Genomic DNA, 21,979 nt, shown 5'->3' with positions numbered 1-21,979 from the left:
TCGGGGTATTTTATTTTTGACCGAGTCATCCACATTGGATGGGACCCAGATTGTTCCCCCCACCCACCGAGGGAGCTGTGACTCACTCGTTTTAGTGCTCTCAAGATTATTATGATGTGGAGATGCCGGCGTTGGACTGGGGTGAGCACAGTAAGAAGTTTTACAACACCAGGTTAAAGTCCAACAGGTTTGTTTCGATGTCACTAGCAACAAGAGTTCCCAATTCCAATCGCTAGCCAACTAACTTTGTTTAAAAGTGCATTGGCGTGGATGTCTGATGAGGACCTGAAACTAGACGGACCCTAAGGGGGAGAAAAAGTGATAAAGGTTTTTACAAGACTTTGTACTCAAGATTTCACCTACGATGGTTTTCATAGCAACGTCTAAATTGGTAACAAGTAATTAAGATTGAAAACGAAGAATTCTCGCAGCAATCCCAGGCACGGTTAATAATGAAAAGTTGCAAAATTCCATTCTTCCAATTCTCCCAGCGAATTAGCACCTCAGCCCCGTCAAAATCCCATCAACCTCGGCGCAATGAAATTCATAATGGTTTGGCTGATCAAAGTTAAAAAAAAAGAAACAGCGAGGTGTGTTAGTGCTGGAACAGCCCACCCCCACTTTTCCAGGGGAGCTCATGCTGTTGCTGTCATTGCAAGAGCTTCGCCTGCTGTATCCTGGAGACGGGGACTCAGTCGAGCCGGGCTCTGCAACGCGCCGTTTGCCAACGATCAAACTTGCAGCTCCCACCCGGTTGTTCCGACGCCTGGCAAATTCCCTGAGGACCCGGAGGAGATTGGAACGGGCAAAGAGAACAAGAGGGGGAAAAAAAATCCCAGCTCGCTTGCTGGCCCTTCAGAGCGCAGCCAGCTCGCAAAGCTGCTAAATATTCATCGCTGCAGGACTGAAGCGCCCTTGAGGATTGCGGAGCAACTTTGAGCCATCCCATTGGTTGTATGAATGCCCAGCTCTTGTGTGCAGGATCCGAGCTGCTTCTATTGATCAAGAAAAAAGGAAGGAGAGGCTGAGAGAGAGAGGGAGAGAAGAGGGAGAGAAAGAAGACTTCTTCTGGGAATCCTCAAACCATGCCAGCATTATTCGTGAAGGATTTATTGTTTCCCCACGGCTGCGTCGACTGAACATGCCACATACAGCGTTCTGATGCGGTGAATATGAGCCGCGAGGTTTTGTGTCTCCACCCCTGCGAGTTAACATCAGCCCCGCAGGAGCAGCAACAACAACCCCCTCCCCTTCCTCCTTCCCCATCCCAGCTCTTTGTGCATGATGACAAAGGCATAAGCGGGTAAGTGTCTCTCTGCACCCAAGTTGCAGCAAGCCAGCCCTCCGAGCCCGCGTCCCCAGCCAGTGTGTTAGAATGGGAGCTGGCGAAGGAGAGCTCAGTTCCATTATTGCACAGGGAAGGTGGGGGGGGGGGGGGGGGGGAAGAGAGAGGACCACTCCAGGTCACGACCAGCCAGTCCCATTTCTATTCAAACCGTGCTAAATTATTGGCAAGGGCGGGAGAGAGGATCCTGATTGAACGGCTCGCAACAACAACAAAAGAGCAATTCCGGCTGACAGCAGCTCTTTTTGGGTGTGTATCTGTGCGATTTGGGATGAAGTGGGCGGAGTTTGATGTTACGGGTTGGCTGTAACTTTGGTATCACTTTATTTTGCCGTGAAGTGTGAGCGTTTCCCCTGTTGTACGACTTGGCATTGTGGCAGGGTCTTGAGGGAATCGCTTCAAACTCAAGGGGCTTGGCTGATCTGGACAGAGTGTAGTGCCATTTCTCTGATCCATTCCTGGCGTCTGTTGGGCCCCATGCCAGACATATTTGACTGTTTTTGGATGTGACTCAGGCTAATAACCCTGCCATTGCAGCAGGATTTTAAACATTGACTCCCCCCCCCCCCCCCAGGATCACATCATCAAAATATTGAGGAATGTAGCATCAGGATGGGAGTTGTGCACTGTGGGTGAAGTAGGTTACATTTTTCCCAAAGTTTTTCTTTCTGAACTCTTGATTCTTTTCAGTGTTTATTCTAAATGAATCAGCCTAGACATTGACTATTTGACGATTTGCTGGGGCGTACAGCCCAACTTGCTTCCCCCACTCCATGTACAGAGGTGCACCTTTCAGCAGGAATTCCTGGACTTCAATAACATGGCTGATTTATTTTTTTCTTTTCCACAACCTCCATAATGAAGGGGAACTGAGACAAATTGTTCTGTCCCAATTGCTGCCACATTTAAGGTTTGCAAACTCCGTATACTAGGTGCTACACACATAGCTGTTGGTATAAGTCATCCAGGTAACAGGCACGGTAGCATAGTGGTTAGCCCTGTTGCTGCACAGCACCAGGGAACCGGGTTCGATTCCCCGTTTGGGTCACTGTCTGTGCGCTGTCTTCATGGTCTCCCCGTGTCTGCGTGGGTTCCTCCGGGTGCTCTGGCTTCCTCCAACAGTCCAAAGATGTGCGGGTTAGGTGGATTGATCCCACTAAATTGCCCTTTGTGTCCAAAAAGGATAGGTGGGGTTGCTGGGTTACAATGATAGGGTGGAGATGTGGGCTTAGGTAAGGTGCTCTTTCAGGGGCCGGCGTAGACCCGTTGGGCTGAATGGCCTCCTTCTGCACTGTAAATTCTATGAATGAGGTTCGGTCTTTGGGCTCAGTAAAGGAAATGCCTGTGTAGTATCGTGTTACATGGGCTAGGAAGGCCACAAGTTCAATTACTGGTCTGTGCGAGGTTAACTGTTCTCAACTGGCCTTACTCTTGGGTTGTTACAGTTGGCTTAAGTTGCCCTAGTGCCAGTGAGGGAAACAAGTAGCCAGTTGGCTCCCTGCTGACAATCCCTCTGTGTGACTATCAGGTAAGGATAGGGTGGGACTTATGGTGAAACAACCTGCAAGTTACTCAATTCACCCTTTATATACTTGCACGCCAATGATTCATTGCTTGTGTGTGATATCAGAGAGGGAAGCACACTACTGCATGGTTTACTGTTCTTTCTCAACCTGGGAAATCAGGCACCTTATTGTCTCCCTGTTACTACCTCCTTTGACAACAGGGAAATCAGCCCTGACCAGAGTATCTGGGATCTTCCTGTTTTTTAGAGCCAAGTGCTAGAGAAAGCAGTGCATTTTGCCAGCTGGGTAAGTGAATGAACGCTTTGTTTTTCCAGTGCATCGCTCCCCCCCTCACCCATGTTGTTCCTTCCTTTGTTAATATTAGTTAATTCACAAATAATCCAAAGGATCTACCTGCTGTTCAATCGTAGGGTTCTGAATAGCTCAACAGTATGCTTTCAAGCTCAGCTGATGCAGTCAGGGTCCCACAAAATATGATTGGCCGCCAGTAAAGAAGCCTGATGTGACATCAGGAGGGAAGTGAGTGCAGAGGATCTCTGAATAAGCAACAGCAAAAACTGATTCATTATGTTAATGCATTTCGCCTTTACTGCAACTTGGGAATGAGACTGGTGTGGTGATTAATGGACTTGCTTTAATGTTAAATATTGATCCTAAAATTTAAAAAAAAGACCTTCCCCAATGGCCCAGTTGTTTAAATGATTGGCCAGTATGTAACTGCATCGCTCAGATAAGGACAGTCTCATCTGACACGATGTGGGAATGCTATAATTGGGCGTTGCATCAAAATGGAGATATATCAGCCACAGTCCCCATCCTTGAGTCGCCCCCAGTGAGCGAATCCAGCTGGAAAAAACACCTCTGGACATTGAGCAGCACTGGCTTGGTTGGGGGTGGGGGCTACCACAGTGGAATAGCAAGCCAGTCGTCAACACCTTGATTCATGCATAACTGATGGCCATGTTTCCAAAGTCCTGAGAAGTGTCTTGTTCTTTGTGGAACTGGAGACTGGAGGATTGTAAATCTGATTCAGAATTTGGGGAGAGGGTTAAACTAGTAAATACAGATCTGTCTGTCTACGACGGGAAAACTATTAGAGATGATTGTCCATGACTAACTTGGGTTGATAAGAGACAACCAGCATGGATCCATTAAAGGCAAATCATATCTGAGTGACCTGATTGAGTTCTTTGGCGATGTTTGGTTGATAAAGGTAGTGCAATGGACATTTATATAGAATTTCAAATGGCATTTGATGAAAAAAGTTAAGGCACTTTTCATTTAAATGTTTTTATTTTATTAAGGCAGCAAACACAACCAAAACCAAAATGCGAACAAACAGGAAATTAAATACCAAAACAAATAAATAACCAACATGCCCCATCCTCCCTGCTGTTACCCTCCACTCACTTTGCCTCCCTTTTTTTTTAAACCCCAAAGTTCCCCCCTTGACTATCCTTGAAGAAGTCAATAAACTGTTTCCATTTCCAGCAAACCCTTCCACAGTCCCTCTCGAGGCGAACTTGACTTTTTGCAACCTAAAGAATTCCACGAGGTCACTCACCCACACCCCCGGTTTCGGTGATCCTGAGGCCCGCCATTCCAACAGGATCCGTCTCCGGGCTACCAGGGAGGCAAAGGCCAAAACATTGCCTGCCCCCCCCCCCCCCCCCTCTCCATCAGCTCCCACACCGACACTTCCCCACTACCCACTTCCTGATCATGGCTATAATTGCTGCCCCGTAGTAGTTCATCAAGATTGGCAAGGCCAGCCAGCCCACCCCATGTCCCCACTCCAGCAGCACTTTCTTCCCCTGTGGGGGACACACAATCCCCGAGATCAGTGCATTAATCTTCCTAAAGAAGGCCTCTGGAACACGTATGAAAATGCAATGAATGAAAATGAAAATCGCTTATTGTCACAAGTAGGCTTCACATGAAGTTACTGTGAAAAGCCCCTAGTCGCCACATTCCGGCGCTTGTTTGGGGAGGCTGTTACGGGAATTGAACCGTGCTGCTGGCCTGCCTTTGTGTGCCTTCAAAGCCAGCAATTTAGCCCTGTGCTAAACCAGCCCCGTATAGAAATCTCGTGAGTACCGTCATCATCACGGACTGCACCCGCCAACGACAACGGGAGCATGTCCCACCTCGCAAAATCCCCCTTCATCTGCTCCATCAACCGCACCAGTTTCAATTTATGCAGCTGCTCCCAACGCCATGCCACCCGGATGCCCAGACACCTGAAACTCGCCCCTACTGCCTCAAACGGCAGTTCGCCGAACCTCCTCTGCTGTCCCCTCACCTGAATTGGAAAGACCTCAGTCTTCTCCATGTTTAACTTTTACCCAGAGAATTGGCCGAATTCCACCAACATTTAAAATTTTTTTAAAGTACCCAATTATTTTTCTTTCCAATTAAGGGGCAATTTAACGTGGCCAATCCACCTAACCTGCACATCTTTGGTTTTGTGGGGCTGAAACCCATGCAACACGGAGAGAATGTGCAAACTCCATACGGGCAGTGACCCAGGGCCGAGATTCAAAACCGGGTCCTCAGCACAGCAGTCCCAGTGCTAACCACTGCGCCACGTGCCACCCCATATTCCAACAAAATGATCATGATACCTCCAATGCTTTCCAATGGGTACGATATGTAAAGGAACAGACCGTCCGCATGTAGAGAGACCCTTTGCTCCATTTCCTAACCGGACTATCACTTTCTAACCTCTTGACGCTCTGCGCCATTGCTAGTAGCTTTATCTCCAAGGCAAAGAGCAACGGGGGGAGTGGGCACGCTGCCTCATCCTACAATGCAGCCTAAAATACCCTGAACTCACCCAATTTGTCCTTACGCTCGCTGCCGGTGCCCAATACAACAACCGGACCCAATTCACAAACCCCTGCCCGAACCCGCATCGCCCAAGTACCTCCCACAAATATTCCCATTCTACCCGATCAAAGGCCGTCTCTGCATCCATAGCGACTGCCACCTCCACATTCTGTCCCTCTGAGGGCATATTATAACGTTCAACAGATGCCTAATGTTAGCTGACCGATGCCTCTCCTTTACAAACCCTGTCTGGTCTTCCCCTGTCATCCCTGGCTCATAGTCATCAATCTGCGAGGCCTAGATCTTTGTCAACAATTTGGCATCCACATTCAGCAGTGATATTGGGCGGTAGTTCCCACACTGCTCTGGGTCCTTTTCCTTCTTCAAAATTAAAGATATTGATGCTTGCGATAAATTGGGGGGGAGCTTCCCCTTCTTCCTCGCCTCATTAAATGCCCTGACCAGCAGGGGCCCCAGATCTCCCAAAAACCTTTTATAAAATTCTACCGGGAAGCCATCTGGGCCCGGGGCTTTTCCTGCCTGCATCGCCCATACCTTCCATTACCTCCACCAGTCCAATGGGTACTCCGAACCCCTCCACCACATCCTCCTCCACCTTGGGGAACTCCAACCCTTCTGGGAATCACCGCATTCCCCATCCCCATCCCGGTTGGGGGACTCCGATATATAAAGCCTCCTGTAAAACTCCTCAAATACCCTGTTCATCTCCATCAGGTCCAATACCACCCTACGCCTCCCGCCTTCACCCTTCCAATCTCGCTCACCGCCTCCTGCTTCCTGAGTTGGTGGGCCAGCATGCTACTAGCCTCACTGTACTCATAACTACCCCTCTGTCGGTTGGAGAGACGTGGCTTTGGAGTGCAGCGGAAACCCCCCTCTGGGAGGATGATCACAGATGTACAGCTAGCGATCTTTGCCAACATGTTGGGGGTATTCCCTTTTCCTCCTTGTTGTCCTGTACCATTATGTTGCCTTTAACAACCCCAAGAAACTGGAGTAATGGAGTAGCACTGGAGCTTAGTACTGTGACAGTGTGAAGATTAGGACCAATAATATATGAATTACTTTAAAAGATGGAAGCCAACTTAAATGAAACACAATGCACTTTGGACTTCGTCAGTACCACAATGAATAACAACTGCATTAATCGTGTTTTGTACACTGTACTAAGAAATATGCCTTGTCAACAAATATTTGATTTGAAAAAAAAAACTACCCCTCTGTAACTGCCCTACTGCCTTCCCCTTGGACACCAGCTCGAACTCCATCTAAAAGCTTCTGCCTCTCCTTCAACAATCCTGCCTCAGGGGCCTTTATACGTCTTGTCCACCTGCAGACTCTCGTCCACTAACCTTGCTATGTCTGCTTCCTCCTCCTTCTCCCTATGCGCTCGGATCGATACAAACTCCCTCCTAACCACTGCCTTGAGCGCCTCCCACAGCTTGGAGGTTGTGTTCTTATCTGTATCATTTGGTTCCACATACGCACCTGCTCACACACCTCCTCATCCGCTAACAACCCTTCGCCCAGCCTCCACTGCAGGCGCTAGGCCCCTCCTCTGAATCCACTTGCAAGCCCATCTACTGTGGCGTGTGGTCTGAAGCCACGATCGGCGAGTACCTTGAATCAACCACCCCCGCCAGCAGAGTCTTATCCACCACAAAGTAATCGATCCGCGAGTACACTCTGTGCACATGGGAGAAGTACGAAAACTCCTTCGCCCTCGGTGTCCCAAACCTCCACGGGTCCACCACTCCCCCATGTGCTCCATGAACCCCTTCAGCTTCTTCGCCACCGCCGACACCCTCCCCGACCTCAGGTTTGACTGGTGCAACCCTGGATCAATGACCGTGTAAAAATCCCCACCCCATAATCAACCGGTCCGAGTCCAGTGCCGGGATCGATCCCAGTACCCGTCTCATAAACTCACTTGGGGCATAAACGTTTACCAGGACCACAGGCATCCCCTCCAGCTTCCCGCTCACCATCCCAAACCTTCCCCCCAAATCTGCTATTGTATTCCCAACCTCAAACGCCACCGGTTTATTTACCAACACTGCCACCCCCCCTCGTCTTCATGTCTAATCCCGAATGGAAGACTTGTCCCACCCACCCTTTCCTTAGCCTTGTCTGATCCTCGATCTTCAAGTGTGTTTCTTGTAAAAAGACCACATCCGACTCAGGTGCATGAAAATACGTGACCGTTTAACTGGCCCATTCAGCCCCCTCCATTCCATGTGACCAGCCTGTTCAGAGGGGACCCTGCCCCCCCCCCCCCCCCTCCCCTGCCAATCAACCATATCCCTTCTTTGGCCAGCCCTAGGTCCATGCCACGCGACCCTCCAGGTCCACCCTCGGATGTCCACTGTCACCACGCCCTCCCACACTACACCACAGCAGCAACACCTTTGTCAGCAACTCCCCCCACCCCTTCCCCTGAACAAAACAACAACCCCATCCCCCTCTACTTCACTAACCACCTGATTACCCCCCACTTTGCTCCCGTTAACTAGCCCGCCCAGCTAGCCTGGCAGCCCCAGCCCAAGGCTCCTGAGCCTCCTACTCCTCCTCCTCCGCTGATTCCCCTCTCCCCGCTCGCACACCTCACAAACAACAATGAAACAAGAAAGAAGGTGCATTCATCCTCAACAAAACATCTCAAAGGAGAAAAGTTCTCCAAAATCAAAAAAAGATACAAGACAAAATGGACAGAAAAAGCACCCATCTCTTCACACCTCCTCCACAGTTCAATGTCCTCCTTCTCCTGCCAGTCCATTGTCCCTTAAAAACTCCATCGCCTCTTTTGATGTTCCAAAATAACGTTCTCGGCTATTAAATGTCACCCAGGAGTGGGCCGGGCACAACATCCCAAACTTCACCCCCTTTTTAAAGAGGGCAGCCTTCAGCCGATTAAACCCAGCTCTCCACTTCGCTAGGTCTGCGCCCAGGTCCTGGAACACCCGAAGCTCACTCCCCTCCCAGGTGCATCTCCTCGTCTGCCTCACCCATCTCAATATCTTCTTCTTGTCCAGGAACCGGTGAAGACGCACCATCATCGCCATCGGCAGCTCGTTCACCTGCGGTTTCGTCATCAGCGACCTGTGCGCTCGGTTGACCTCCAGGGTCTGGTCAAAGGCCCCCTCCCCATCAACTTCTCCAGCATATTGGCTACATACGTGCCAGCATCCGCTCCGTCGATGCCTTCAGGCATCCCCACGATTCTTAGCTTCTATCTCCGGGAGTGATTCTCCAAGTCCTCCAACTTCTCCTTTAATCGCTTCTGGGTCTCTCACATCAGACCTACTTCAGCCACCAACAAGGCGAGCTTTTCCTCGTGCTCCTCTACTGCCACCTCCACCTTCCTTATAGCTTGGCCCTGGGACTCCAGCTCCTGCTCCATGCGGTGAATTCCCGCTTTTACAGCGAATTTCCACTGCCTTGGCTAGGTCCCCCTGGGCCTCCCTCCTCTGCCAGCTAAACTTTTCATTTATAATAATCTTTATTATTGTCACAAGTAGGCTTACATTAACACTGCAATGAAGTTACTGTGAAAAGCCCCTAGTTGCCACACTGGTGCCTGTTTGGGTACACAGAAGGAGAATTCAGAATGTCCAAATTACCTTTCGGGACTTGTGGGAGTAAACCGGAGCGCCCGGAGGAAACCCACGCAGACACGTGGAGAACACGCAGACTCCGCACAGACAGAGGCCCAAGCCGGGAATCGAACCTAGGATCCTGGCGCTGTGAAGCAATAGTGCTAACCGCTGTGCAACCATGCCGCCCCAAGGATATAAAAGTCCACCAGTTGGTCTGTCGACCATTGGGCAGGCAAGGCAGACCCTTTATCCTCCGCCATCTTGACCTGTGTCGCACGAAGATTCTCCTGCTTCAGCTGTTCCTTCTTCTCAACCCACTTCTGGGGCATGATTCACTGACCCCCCGCCGGGTCGGAGAATCGCCGGGGGAGGCGGCTTGAATCCCGCCCCTGCCGGCTGCCGAAGCCTCCGGCACAGGAGATTCGGCGGGGGCGGGAATCGCGCCGTGCTGAGCCCCTCCGGCGATTCTCCGGCACGCGATAGGCCGAAGTCCCGCTGCTGTAATGCCGGTCCCGCCGGCGTGAATTAAACCATCGCCCTTACCGGTGGGACCAGGCGGCACGAGCGGGCTCCGGGGTCCTGGGGGGGGGGGGGGGGGGCGGCGGCGGGGTGGGGGGGGGGGGCTGCGGGGGGATCTGGCCCCAGGGGGTGCCCCCACGGTGACCTGGCCCGCAATCGGGGCCCACCGATCTGCGGGCGGGCCTGTGCCGTGGGGCACTCTTTTACTATGCATCGGCCATGTAGGTCTCCGCGATGGCCGACGCGTAGGTTAACCCCCCGCGCATGCGCGAGGATGACGTCAGCGGCCAGCGGAGTCCCTTCAGCCCCAGCTGGCATGGCGCACTCCGGTGCGGGCCTAGCCCCTAAAGGTAAGGGCTTGGCCCCTAAAGGGGCGGAGAAATCTGCCCCTTTAGGGCGGCCCGGCGCCGGAGTGGTTCACGGCACTCCATCCCGCCTAGATCCCCTGCCCCGCCGGGTAGGGAAGAATCCCGCCCCTCGTCCGTGGCTCCATCCACCAACTGCACCAGTGGAGTCAAACTTTCCTCCAGCCACCCCTACACCTTTTTTCTACAAATCATCCACCATACAAACGGTAGAAAGGTCTAAAAAATGGCCTCGAGCAGGAGTTGCCAACTGTGCGACCACTCACACCATGGCTGCCACTGGAAGTCGTCAAGGCATTTTTCTTTTTTAAAAAAAATATATTTTATGAAAGTTTTCAAACACAATTTTTTCCCTTACAAATCAAAGAAATAAAAATAAAGGTAACATGATAACTGCAATATAACATTGTGTAACTAACATGGTAAACTAACCAAATAACACAAAGTAATACTCCCCCCCGCCCCCTCTCCCCCTCCAAAAACCCAAACAGTTTACCCCCCCTCCCCCCCCACCTGGGTTGCTGCTGCTGGCCATCTATCCTCCCTCTTACGTTCCGCTAGGTAGTCGAGGAACGGTTGCCACCGTCTGGTGAACCCTTGAGCCGATCCTCTCAGCGCAAACTTCATCTGCTCTAGTTTTATGAACCCCGCCATATCGTTTATCCAGGCCTCCAGTCCAGGGGGTTTCGCTTCCTTCCACATGAGTAAAATCCTACGCCGGGCTACTAGGGACGCAAAGGCCACGACATCGGCCTCTTTCGCCTCCTGCACTCCCGGCTCATCCGCTACTCCAAATATAGCTAACCCCCAGCCTGGCTTGACCCGGACCTTCACCACCTTCGAGATCACTCCCGTCACTCCCCTCCAATACCCCTCCAGTGCCGGACACAACCAAAACATATGTGTGTGGTTCGCCGGGCTTCCCCCGCACCTCCCACACTTGTCCTCCACTCCGAAGAACCTGCTCAACCTTGCTCCCGTTATGTGTGCTCTATGCAGCACCTTAAATTGGATCAGGCTAAGCCTGGCACACGAGGAAGAGGAATTTACCCTGCTTAGGGCATCAGCCCACAAACCCTCCTCAATCTCCTCCCCGAGCTCTTCTTCCCATTTTCCCTTCAGTTCGCCCACCAACTCCTCCCCCTCTTCTCTCATCTCCCGGTATATCTCTGACACTTTGCCCTCCCAGACCCACACCCCCGAAAGCACCCTGTCCTGGATCCCTTGTGTCGGGAGCAGCGGAAATTCCCTCACCAGTTGTTTCGTGAACGCTCTCACCTGCATATATCTAAAGAAATTTCCCCGGGGCAGCTCATACTTTTCCTCAAGCGCTCCCAAGCTCTCAAACGTCCCGTCTATAAATAAGTCTCCCACTCTCCTGATTCCTACCCGTTGCCAGCTCTGGAATCCTCCGTCCAGCCTCCCTGGGGCAAACCTATGGTTGTTCCTGATCGGGGACCACACCGAGGCTCCCAGCACACCCCTCTGTCGCCTCCATTGCCCCCAGATACTTAATGTTGCCGCCACCGCTGGGTTCGTGGTAAATTTTTTTGGGGAGAGCGGTAGTGGCGCCGTCACCAGTGCTTTTAAACTCGTCCCTTTGCAGGACTTCATCTCCAACCTTTTCCACGCTGCTCCCTCTCCCTCTATCATCCATTTACGAATCATCGCCACGTTGGCGGCCCAGTAGTAGTCGCCCAAATTCGGCAACGCCAGTCCCCCTCTGTCTCTGCTACGTTGTAGGAACCCCCTCCTTACCCTCGGGGCCTTCCCTGCCCACACGAAGCTCGTGATGCTCCTATCTATTTTTTTAAAGAAGGCCTTAGTGATCAGTATAGGGAGACATTGGAACACAAATAGGAACCTCGGGAGGACCATCATCTTAATTGCCTGCACTCTGCCCGCCAGTGACAGCGGCTGCATGTCCCACCTTTTGAAATCCTTTTCCATTTGTTCCACCAATCGTGTCAGATTGAGTCTGTGTAAGGTTCCCCAGCTCCTGGCTATCTGAATCCCCAGGTATCGGAAGTTTCTTTCCACTCTCCTTAGCGGTAGGCCATCTATCCCTCTACTCTGGTCCCCGGGGTGTATCACAAAAAGCTCATTCTTTCCCATGTTAAGCCTATATCCCGAGAAATCTCCAAACTCCCTCAATATCTGCATGACCTCTGTCATCCCCCCCACTGAGTCCGTCATATACAGCAGCAGGTCAGCCGCGTAGAGTGACACTCGGTGTTCCTCTCCCCCTCTAATCACCCCTCTCCATTTTCTGGAGTCTCTCAGCGCTATGGCCAGTGGTTCAATTGCCAACGCGAATAGTAATGGGGACAACGGGCATCCCTGTCTTGTTCCCCTGTGTAGTCGAAAATACTCCGACCTTTGCCGACCTGTGACCACACTTGCCGTTGGGGCCCCATAGAGGAGTTTAACCCAGCTGACAAACCCGTCCCCGAACCCGAACCTCCTCAGCACCTCCCATAGATACTCCCACTCCACCCTATCAAATGCCTTCTCTGCATCCATTGCCACCACTATCTCTGCCTCCCCCTCTGCTGGGGGCATCATTATCACCCCTAATAGCCGTCGCACGTTGACATTTAGTTGTCTCCCCTTTACGAACCCTGTCTGGTCTTCGTGCACCACCCCCGGGACACAGTCCTCTATCCTCGTTGCCAGCACCTTTGCTAGCAACTTGGCGTCCACATTTAGCAGTGAGATAGGCCTATAGGACCCGCACTGCAGCGGATCTTTATCCTGCTTCAAGATTAGCGATATCGTCGCCTCCGACATTGTCGGTGGTAAGGTCCCTCCTTCTCTGGCCTCGTTAAAGGTCCTTACCAGCAGCGGGGCCAACAAGTCCACATATTTTCTATAGAATTCCACCGGGAGCCCATCTGGTCCCGGGGCCTTCCCAGCCTGCATGTTCCCCAGCCCCTTGGTAACCTCGTCCACCCCAATCGGCGCCCCCAGGCCTTCCATCTCCTGCTCCTCCACCCTCGGGAACCTTAATTGGTCCAAAAACTGCCGCATCTCCTCTTTTCCCTCCGGGGGTTGGGACCTATATAGTCTCTCGTAAAAGGTCTTAAACACCTCGTTTATCTTCCCTGCTCTCCGCACCGTAGCTCCCTTTTCATCCCTAATTCCCCCTATCTCCCTCACCGCTGTCCTCTTTCGCAGCTGATGGGCCAACAGGCGACTCGCCTTTTCCCCATATTCATATCTCATCCCCTGTGCCTCCGCCCTCCTTGTGGTCAACAGGTCGAACTCCGTCTGGAGTCGTCGCCTCTCCCTGTCTAGTCCTTCCTCCGGGGCCTCCGCGTATTCTTTATCTACCCTCAAAATCTCCCCCAGTAGTCTTTCCCTTTCCTTGGCCTCTATTTTCCCCTTGTGGACCCTGATGGAGATCAGCTCTCCTCTGACCACCGCCTTTAGTGCTTCCCATACTACTCCCACTCGGACCTCCCCATCGTCATTGGCCTCCAGGTACCTTTCGATACATCCCGCACCCTTCCGCAGACTCCCTCATCCGCCAGTAATCCCACATCCAGTCGCCAGAGTGAACGCTGCTCCCTCTCCTCTCCTAGTTCCAGGTCCACCCAGTGTGGGGCATGATCTGAAACAGCTATGACTGAGTACTCAGTTCCTTCCACCCACGAGATCAGTGACCTTCCCAAAACAAAGAAATCTATCCGGGAGTACACCTTGTGAACATGGGAGAAGAAGGAGAACTCTTTGGCCATCGGCCTAACAAATCGCCACGGATCCACTCCCCCCATTTGGTCCATAAACCCCCTAAACACCTTGGCCACTGCCGGCCTTCTTCCGGTCCTAGATCTAGATCTATCTAACCCTGGGTCCAACACGGTGTTGAAGTCCCCCCCCCCCCATTATCAGGTTTCCTACCTTCAGGTCCGGGATACGTCCCAGCATCCGCTTCATAAATCCCGCATCATCCCAATTCGGGGCATATACGTTAACCAACACGACCTCCATTCCCTCCAGCCTGCCACTCACCATCACATATCTGCCTCCGCTGTCTGCTACAATGTTCCTAGCTTCGAATGACACCCGTTTCCCCACCAGTATGGCCACCCCTCTGTTCTTTCCATCCAACCCTGAGTGGAACACCTGTCCCACCCATCCTTTCCTTAACCTAACTTGGTCCGCCACCTTCAGGTGCGTCTCCTGAAGCATGGCCACGTCTGCCCTCAGTCCTTTCAAGTGCGCGAACACTCGGGCCCTTTTAATCGGCCCATTTAGGCCTCTCACGTTCCACGTGATCAGCCGAACTGGGGGGCTGCCTGCCCCCCTCCCCTGTCGACTAGCCATCACCCTCTCTAGGCCAGTCCCACGTCCCGGTTCCGCGCACCCACCCGTTCCCCAGGCGGCGCATTCCCGCCCCGACCACCTTTTCTTTTACCAGTTCCTCTTCGATCTCTGCAGCAGCAACCCAGTTATCCCCCCCCCCCCGCTAGATCCCCATCTAGCATGATTACTCCCCCCATATTGCTTCCGAAAGTCAGCTGACTTCAACTGACCCTGGCTTCTCCCGCTCTCTCCTTGTCCCCCCCGTGTGGGGAACTCCCATCTACCTTGCGCCTATCTTCCCGCCATCATCTTTCTGGCGCGGGAACAAGAACAATAAGCCCCGTGTTCTCTAGAGCCGTCCCGCCCCTTGTGGCGCAGCTCCCTCTGCCGCCCCACTTCCATTCCCCATCCCCCGCCTATGACTCTTCTTCCCCCTCACCGGCGCCCACATTTCTTAGTGTCCCCCCCTCCCCAATTTACATCTCTATATACATCAGCATTGTCGTTTCCCCTCCAACATCAGTCCCTCAGTTCTGATCCAGTTTCTCGTTTTTAATGAAGGTCCATGCTTCTTCCGCCGTTTCGAAGTAGTGATGCCTCTCCTGGTGCGTGACCCACAGTCACGCCGGCTGCAACATCCCGAACTTCACCTTGTGTAGCACCTCCTTGGCTCGATTAAAGCTCACCCTCCTTCTCGCCACCTCCGCACTCCAATCCTGGTACACCCGTACCACCGCATTCTCCCATCTACTACTTCGTACCTTTTTGGCCCATCTCAGAACCACCTCTCTGTCATTGAAGCGATGAAATCGCACGATCGTCGCCCTAGGTGGTTCTCCCGCCTTTGGTCTCCTCGCAGGGACCCGATGGGCCCCTTCCACTTCCAAGGGGCCTCAGCTCCCATTAGCGAGCGTAGCATCGTGCTCACGTAAGCCCCGCCGTCCGCTCCTTCCACTCCCTCGGGGAGACCCAGGATCTGAAGGTTCTTTTTCCGTGATCTGTTTTCAATGCACTTTTTGTGGAGCGCCTCGTGCGTCTGCATTTTGACCGCCAGGCCCAGGATCTCGTCCTCGTTGTCCGTCACCTTCTGCTCCACCACACGGAGCTCCATCTCCAGGGTCTTTTGTGCCTCCTTAAGCCCCTCAATTGCTTGTAGCAGCGGGGCCAGCACCTCCTTCTTGAGCAGCTCCACACACCGTCTCAAGAATTCGTTTTGGTCCGGCCCCCATGTCGCCTGGGATTTCTCCGCCACCATCTTGCTCCTTTTTCCTTCTGCCCCTGTCCTTGAGGATTCTTCGCGATCTGGCCGCCGCCGCCGATATTTTTCTTTTTCGTTGGGGGGGGGGACTCCTTGTTGTCTCACCCCACACCGGGTTTCGTCCCGAAAAAATTCCCCGTTGGGGCTCTTAAAAGAGCCCGAAGGTCCGTTCGAGCTGGAGCCGTCGAAACGTGCGGCTTAGCTGGTCATCGCCGCAATCGGAAGTCGTCAAGGCATTTTTCTTGACCACTGGATATCTCAAAACACTTTACAGCCAATGTAGTACTTTGTTTTGAAGTGCAGTCACTCTTGTAATGTAGGAAACATGGCAGCCAACTTGCACACAGCAACGATCTGACCAGATAATCTTTTTTCTTTTTAAATAATGAAGCCACACAGTGTTATGTGCCTGATGCTGTAGTAATATATATTCTTTACTACCCTGTTACCCAGGATAAGTATTTTTGTCCTTATTTGACATTTAACTATCAACATTCTCAGGGTTCCTATTGACCAGAAAATGAATTTGACTACAAGAGCAGGTCAGAGGCTTGGAATTCTGTAGAGAGTAACTCAATCCCTGACTCTCCAAAGTCTGTCCACCATCTCCAAGGCACAAGTCAGGAATGTGAGAGAATACCCTCCACTTGCCTGGATGAGTGCAGCTCCAACTACGCTCAAGAAACTTGACACCACCTAGGACAAAGCAACCCTCTTGACTGGCACTCTACCCACTACCTTAAACAACCACTCCCTCCACCCTGATGCACAATGGCAGTAGTGTGCACCATCTATAAGATGCACTACAGCAACTCACTATGAAGTACCTTCCAAGCCCATAACCTCTATCATCTAGAAAGACAAGGGGAGCAGATACATGGGAACACCACCACCTTCAAATTCCCCTGCAAGTCACTCACCTTCCTTTGGAATGTTTCGCTGTTCCTTCACTGTCGCTGGGTCAAAATCCTGGAACTCCCTCCCTAACAGCACTGTGGGTGCACCTACACCACATGGACTGTCGCGGTTCAAGAAGGCAGCTCACCACCTCATTCTCGAGGGCAATTAGGGATGGGCAATAAATGCTGGCCCAGCCAGAGACACCCACATCCCACGAGCGACTAAAAATAAATTAACTGTATTTTGTTAATACTACTTTGCTTCTTGTCCGATAAGCTACCTTCCCTTCTTCCTCCTGATCGCCATGATTAATCTTGATTGAGGGTCCATGAAGGAGATTATAAAGAAGTTACCCTACCCTCTGTTATCCTACCTAGAATTTCCAATTTTAAAAGAAACTGATGGAGTAAATTCATTGCAATTTATAAATTCTGGATGCAAAGCTTTAAGACTGAACCTGACATTCTATAGGGTTCCCCTGGTTTCCCAACATAATTTGTATGGTGCCTGAAGGTTGCTGGGCACTAGGGAGAAGGTGTAAGAGAATTTAAGGAGCCCGGCATCAATGTGCATGTCTCATTCAAGTTTATTTCTGACTAATTTCTGGAGGATTATATTGGTTTTCAGCTGTTGCCAACATCTTGACATCCTCTTTTGTGCCGTTTGCTGAGAGGCTGCTGTTTTCCCACATCTCCACGCCTACCTGCTCACAAAGGGCAGAAAATGTCATTTCTATTGAGAATTTCTCTGTATCTTGGCTTCTTAGTTGTTGAGGAGCAATGGAGAGATCTCAGAGTGATACAGCAATACTGCCTGGCACTCACATTTTAACAGCCCACAACGAACACACATACCTACATTTTTAAAAAGTGAATCAGGGACTTTTATCAGGGAAGCCATCAATGATTTATGCCACAGGCTATAAGTGGGTGTACAACCCAACCCAGCTAGAGGCGTGACCTTGCTGGAGGCTATGATCACAACTGCTCTTAACTTTGGTGCAATCGAATCATTTCAGGCTGCCCATTGCACTAACATTTACGTGATGTGGAGATGCCGGCGTTGGACTGGGGTGAGCACAGTAAGAAGTTTCACAACACCAGGTTAAAGTCCAACAGGTTTGTTTCAATGTCACTACACATCGAAACAAACCTGTTGGACTTTAATCTGGTGTAAAACTTCTTACTGTAACATTTACAAGTCAGCTGTGCAGATATTCACTAAGCAAATCATGGATGCAGTTTGCTAAGGAAAACAAATTCACATTTATTCCATACACAGTTGGCACAATCATGAAAGGGCAAGGAGTCATAGCTTGCTCCCACATGTCCCCATGTGCTTCCCTGCTCAATGTCTCTGCCTCTTTCAACGGTCAGCTCGTTTGCAACACTGCATAATTCAAGTAAATGATCCCTTCCCCGGGGGCTGCCACAATGCTTTCATTTTAAGGCACTCCACCTCCATACTTTTTTCTGTGTTCAACAAGCCACTAAATTCTCATTCATGCCATCTGATTAAAGCTAATTCCAAACTTTGGCAAGCATAATGTTTGCATGTGCAACATAATTAGTCCGAACATAATTTAAATTGTTACAATGAAAATGCATACTGTGAGTGTTCACAAGTCCACATGTGCTGATATTACTTCCTTAATAATTGATTCCAACATTTTTCTAACAATAGATGTCAGGCTAATTGGCCTATAGCTACCCGCTTTTTGCCTCCTTCCCTTTAAAAATAAATTTAGAGTACCCAATTCATTTTTTCCAATTAAGGGGCAATTTAGCATGATCAATTCACCTAGCCTGCACATCTTTGAGTTGTGGGGCGAAACCCACGCAAACATGGGGAGAATGTGCAAACTCCACATGGACAGTGACCCAGAGCTGGGATCGAACCTGGGACCTCGACGCCGTAAGGCAGCAATGCTAACCACTGAGCTACCTTCCCTTTTTGAATAGGGTCATCACATTGGCAGTTTTCCAATCCTCCGGTACTTCTCCATAATCCAATAATTTATGGAAAATTACAACCAATGCATCCACTATCTCTGTTGCTACTTATTTAAAGATCCTCGAGTGCAATCCACCAGGGCAAGGGGACTTATTGCCTTTAGCTCCATTAGTTGCCTTATACTATTTCTCTCCTGATGGTGTTTAATTCCCTCCCCTGTATTCTTTAGTATTAATGGGATGCTCAAAGTATCTTCCACCGTAAAGACTTGTCTCATTGAATGGTAGAATAGGTGTGATGAGTTAAATAGCCTACTCTTTTTCCTCATTAGCCCATTTTGATGGTTTAAGGGAAGCTTCTAGTCGGACCTAATGCTGGTAACTTGGGGTGCAGAGTACATGACCTTGTTCTAGTTGAACATTTAAATACTGAGGATGTATTAAACAAATTTAAGCAGTGCTCATCTTCAAGTCTTTGTCTCATCACCTGAATTCTAGTTGCATCCTGGTTAGCAGTGCCTCTGGGAACACGTTATAGCATCATGTGCTGGGTCTACACCCCATCTGTTTAGCCTTTACCTTGGAAAACTGCGCTTTCCTCAGGGGGAAAGACCATGAAAATCCACCTTCATAAACCATATTCTTGTGTGTCTCCTAGGTATTGTCACAGTGGCAAGTGTGTATCAGGTGGCCGGGTACCAAATTTGATAGGTGCTTTCCATGATTGAGAAGGTCGCTGTTGCCTCAGAGGTTGGCTGCATCTTTTGAGGTGCCTCCGACGCAGGGCTGTGTCTTTCTACCACATGTGGGTGTCGGAGGAGATTGACGAGTAGGAGGGCTCACATGTATTTTCATGCAGAGATGCAGAACCGCCGCCATTGTCATTCTACTTGTAGCGGGCGCTGGCTAGGCATGGAAAACAGACCTAATGGTCCCAATGAAACACAAAGTCCCATCAGATGCTTGTCTGAAAACCTTAGGAGAATAATATGTCAAGGAACCATCTAGAGAACAGACAATGTTCGATAATGTCTTGTGTAATGAGACAGAGTTAATTAGTAATCTCATAGTGAGGGAATCTCTGGGAAAGAGTGATCTAAATGTGGTAGAAACTTATATTATGTTTGAGAATCATACTGTTAAGTCCAAAATTGGAGTCTTAAATTTAAGTGAAGCCACTTGTGGTGTTATGAGGGACAAGTTGACTGAGAGACTGGGACATTGGGGTAAGAAATATGTTGGTAGATAAGCAGGAGCAAATATTCAAAGCGGTAATTCCGAATTTTCCTTAAAAAGCATTTCCTTGAGGAATAAAAGCTCAATTGAAAATGCGGCACAGCTGTGGTTAACTAGGCCAGTTAAGCATAATATTTGATTGAAAGAAGAGTTTTCAACGTTTCCAAGAAGAGTAGGAAGCCTGAGGATTGGGAACATTTTGAAACATCTACATCGGATGACCAAGAGGGAGAAAATAGAATATGAGAGTAAACTGGCAAGAAATATAAAGGTATATATTTTTATTTGTTCATAGGATGTTGGGTCCCCTGGCTCGGCCAGCAATTTTGACCCATCTCTAATTACTCTTGAGAACCTCTTGAACCGCTGCAGTCATTTTGGTGCAGGTACACCCATAGTGCTATTGGACTTGGGGGTTTCACGATTTTTAAAAATAAATTTCGAGTACCCAATTCATTTTTCCCAATTAAGGGGCAATTTGGTGTGGCCAATCCACCTAGCCTGCACATCTTTGTGTTGTGGGGGCGAAACCCACGCAAACACGGGGAGAATGTGCAAACTCCATTTGGACAGTGACCCAGAGTCGGGATCGAACCTGGGACCTCGGCACCGCGAGGCAGCAATGCTAACGACTGTGCCACCGTGCTGCCCGGGGTTTCGCGATTTGGTTTCAGCCCCAGTGAAAGGATGTAAATAGAGAGGAACTCGCTGATGGTGTTGCTCGCGTGTGCTTTCTGCCCTCGTCCTTCTAGGTGGTAGAGGTCGTAGGTTTGGAAGGTACGGTTGAGGAAGCCTTGTAGAATTCTTGCGGTGCATCTTGCAGATGGTATGCACTGTCCACCAGTGGAGAGTGAATGTCTAATGTCGTGGATGGGGATGGACTGCTTTGTGTTGGACAGAGTTGAGCCCTTTGAGTGTTATTAAAGTTGCATTCATCCAGGCGAGTGGATAGTATTCCATCACACTTCTGACTTGTGCCTTGTAAATGGTTGACGGGGGTTGGAGTGGGAGGATCAGGAGGTGCGTTTTTCCCTGCAAAATCCCCAGTCTCTGGTCTGCTGCTGTAACCACAGTATTTATGTGGCTGGTTCTCTTAAAGGACTAATTTAAACATGCAATTTATTTTCATGTTATTCCGTGAATAATCTAAGTGCATGCGTCATCTGTCTAACTCACCTTTCCTTGCGTGTTTGTGTCCAAGTGTCTGAGGGAGTGAGTGTTTTGTTGCATTCACATGTCAGGTATTTTGTGAATTAGCGTTTATCTTTTCTTTTAATTTCAATTTAGCACAAAGCCTTTTCGTGTCTGTCCTTTAAAGTCACACACTCAAAGGGTTTAAAATGCTCCATCTAAAATATACGCCTTGTTGCGAACAACTGAGCAGAGAGGGAAAGATTATCCCATCACCTCTCCCCATCCATAACAGAAGTGCTACATTTAATTTGGAATATAGGTGTGGGGCACGTAATAAAGCCAAAATGATATACAGACCTACGACCTGAAGGTACAGGGTGGCAGTCCACTGCTGAATTTGATAAATCACACTGATTTGTAGGGACTTTACCTTTTTCTCAAGTCTGGAGACTGAGACTTATGATTGACGCAAATCCGACAGCTTTATTGAAAATGTTAAGCAAAAAAGTTTCAAGTAAATCATACAGTTACCCTCTAGGTGATCAATCTGAGATGAGTATAGGTTGTTTATGAGTGACCTCTGACCGAGATGTTCCTGCTTTGTTCACCAGGACTCTTCTGTTGACATGTTTCTTCTGTCTTCTTTCTTCAGTGTTCCTTATGGGATTGATTTCAGGGGTTTGCATACAGAATACAAATTTTCAAAGGCCTTATGCTCTTCTGGATGCGATTGGCTAGTTGGGGGTGTGATCGGCTGTTGGTTGGTTAGCATATTCCCAAATTGTCATCCCTTGGCTTAGCCAATAAGGACTTCTTCCTGTGTCACTGTGATTATGTGTATGCTATGATTAACAGTTCGATTCAATTCAAATTGTTTTATTCAATTCAGCCGAATCACCGCAATTAACAAGTAATGTTGTAATTAGCAATTATCACTCCCATCTGGTTTCCATGTAACAAACACTGCTCTGAACTCAATGCCAGTCTGTT

General features: G+C 49.9%; 1 protein-coding gene and 1 pseudogene across 1 annotated transcript in view; both read left to right on the top strand.

Moving 5' to 3' along the window:
* Positions 1-423: 423 nt before the first annotated feature.
* Positions 424-21,979, top strand: part of LOC140392781 (rho guanine nucleotide exchange factor 10-like protein) — a 241,350-nt gene continuing 219,794 nt past the window's right edge. The window contains 1 exon segment of the mRNA XM_072478416.1: positions 424-1,303. The gene's annotated coding sequence lies outside the window, so the exon portion shown is untranslated.
* Positions 6,607-6,933, top strand: LOC140392362 (dolichyl-diphosphooligosaccharide--protein glycosyltransferase subunit 4-like; annotated as a pseudogene).

This window comes from Scyliorhinus torazame, chromosome 16 (genome assembly GCF_047496885.1).
Source record: "Scyliorhinus torazame isolate Kashiwa2021f chromosome 16, sScyTor2.1, whole genome shotgun sequence".
NCBI classification, from domain to species: Eukaryota; Metazoa; Chordata; class Chondrichthyes; order Carcharhiniformes; family Scyliorhinidae; genus Scyliorhinus; species Scyliorhinus torazame.
This window is presented reverse-complemented; position numbering and strand designations above follow the sequence as displayed.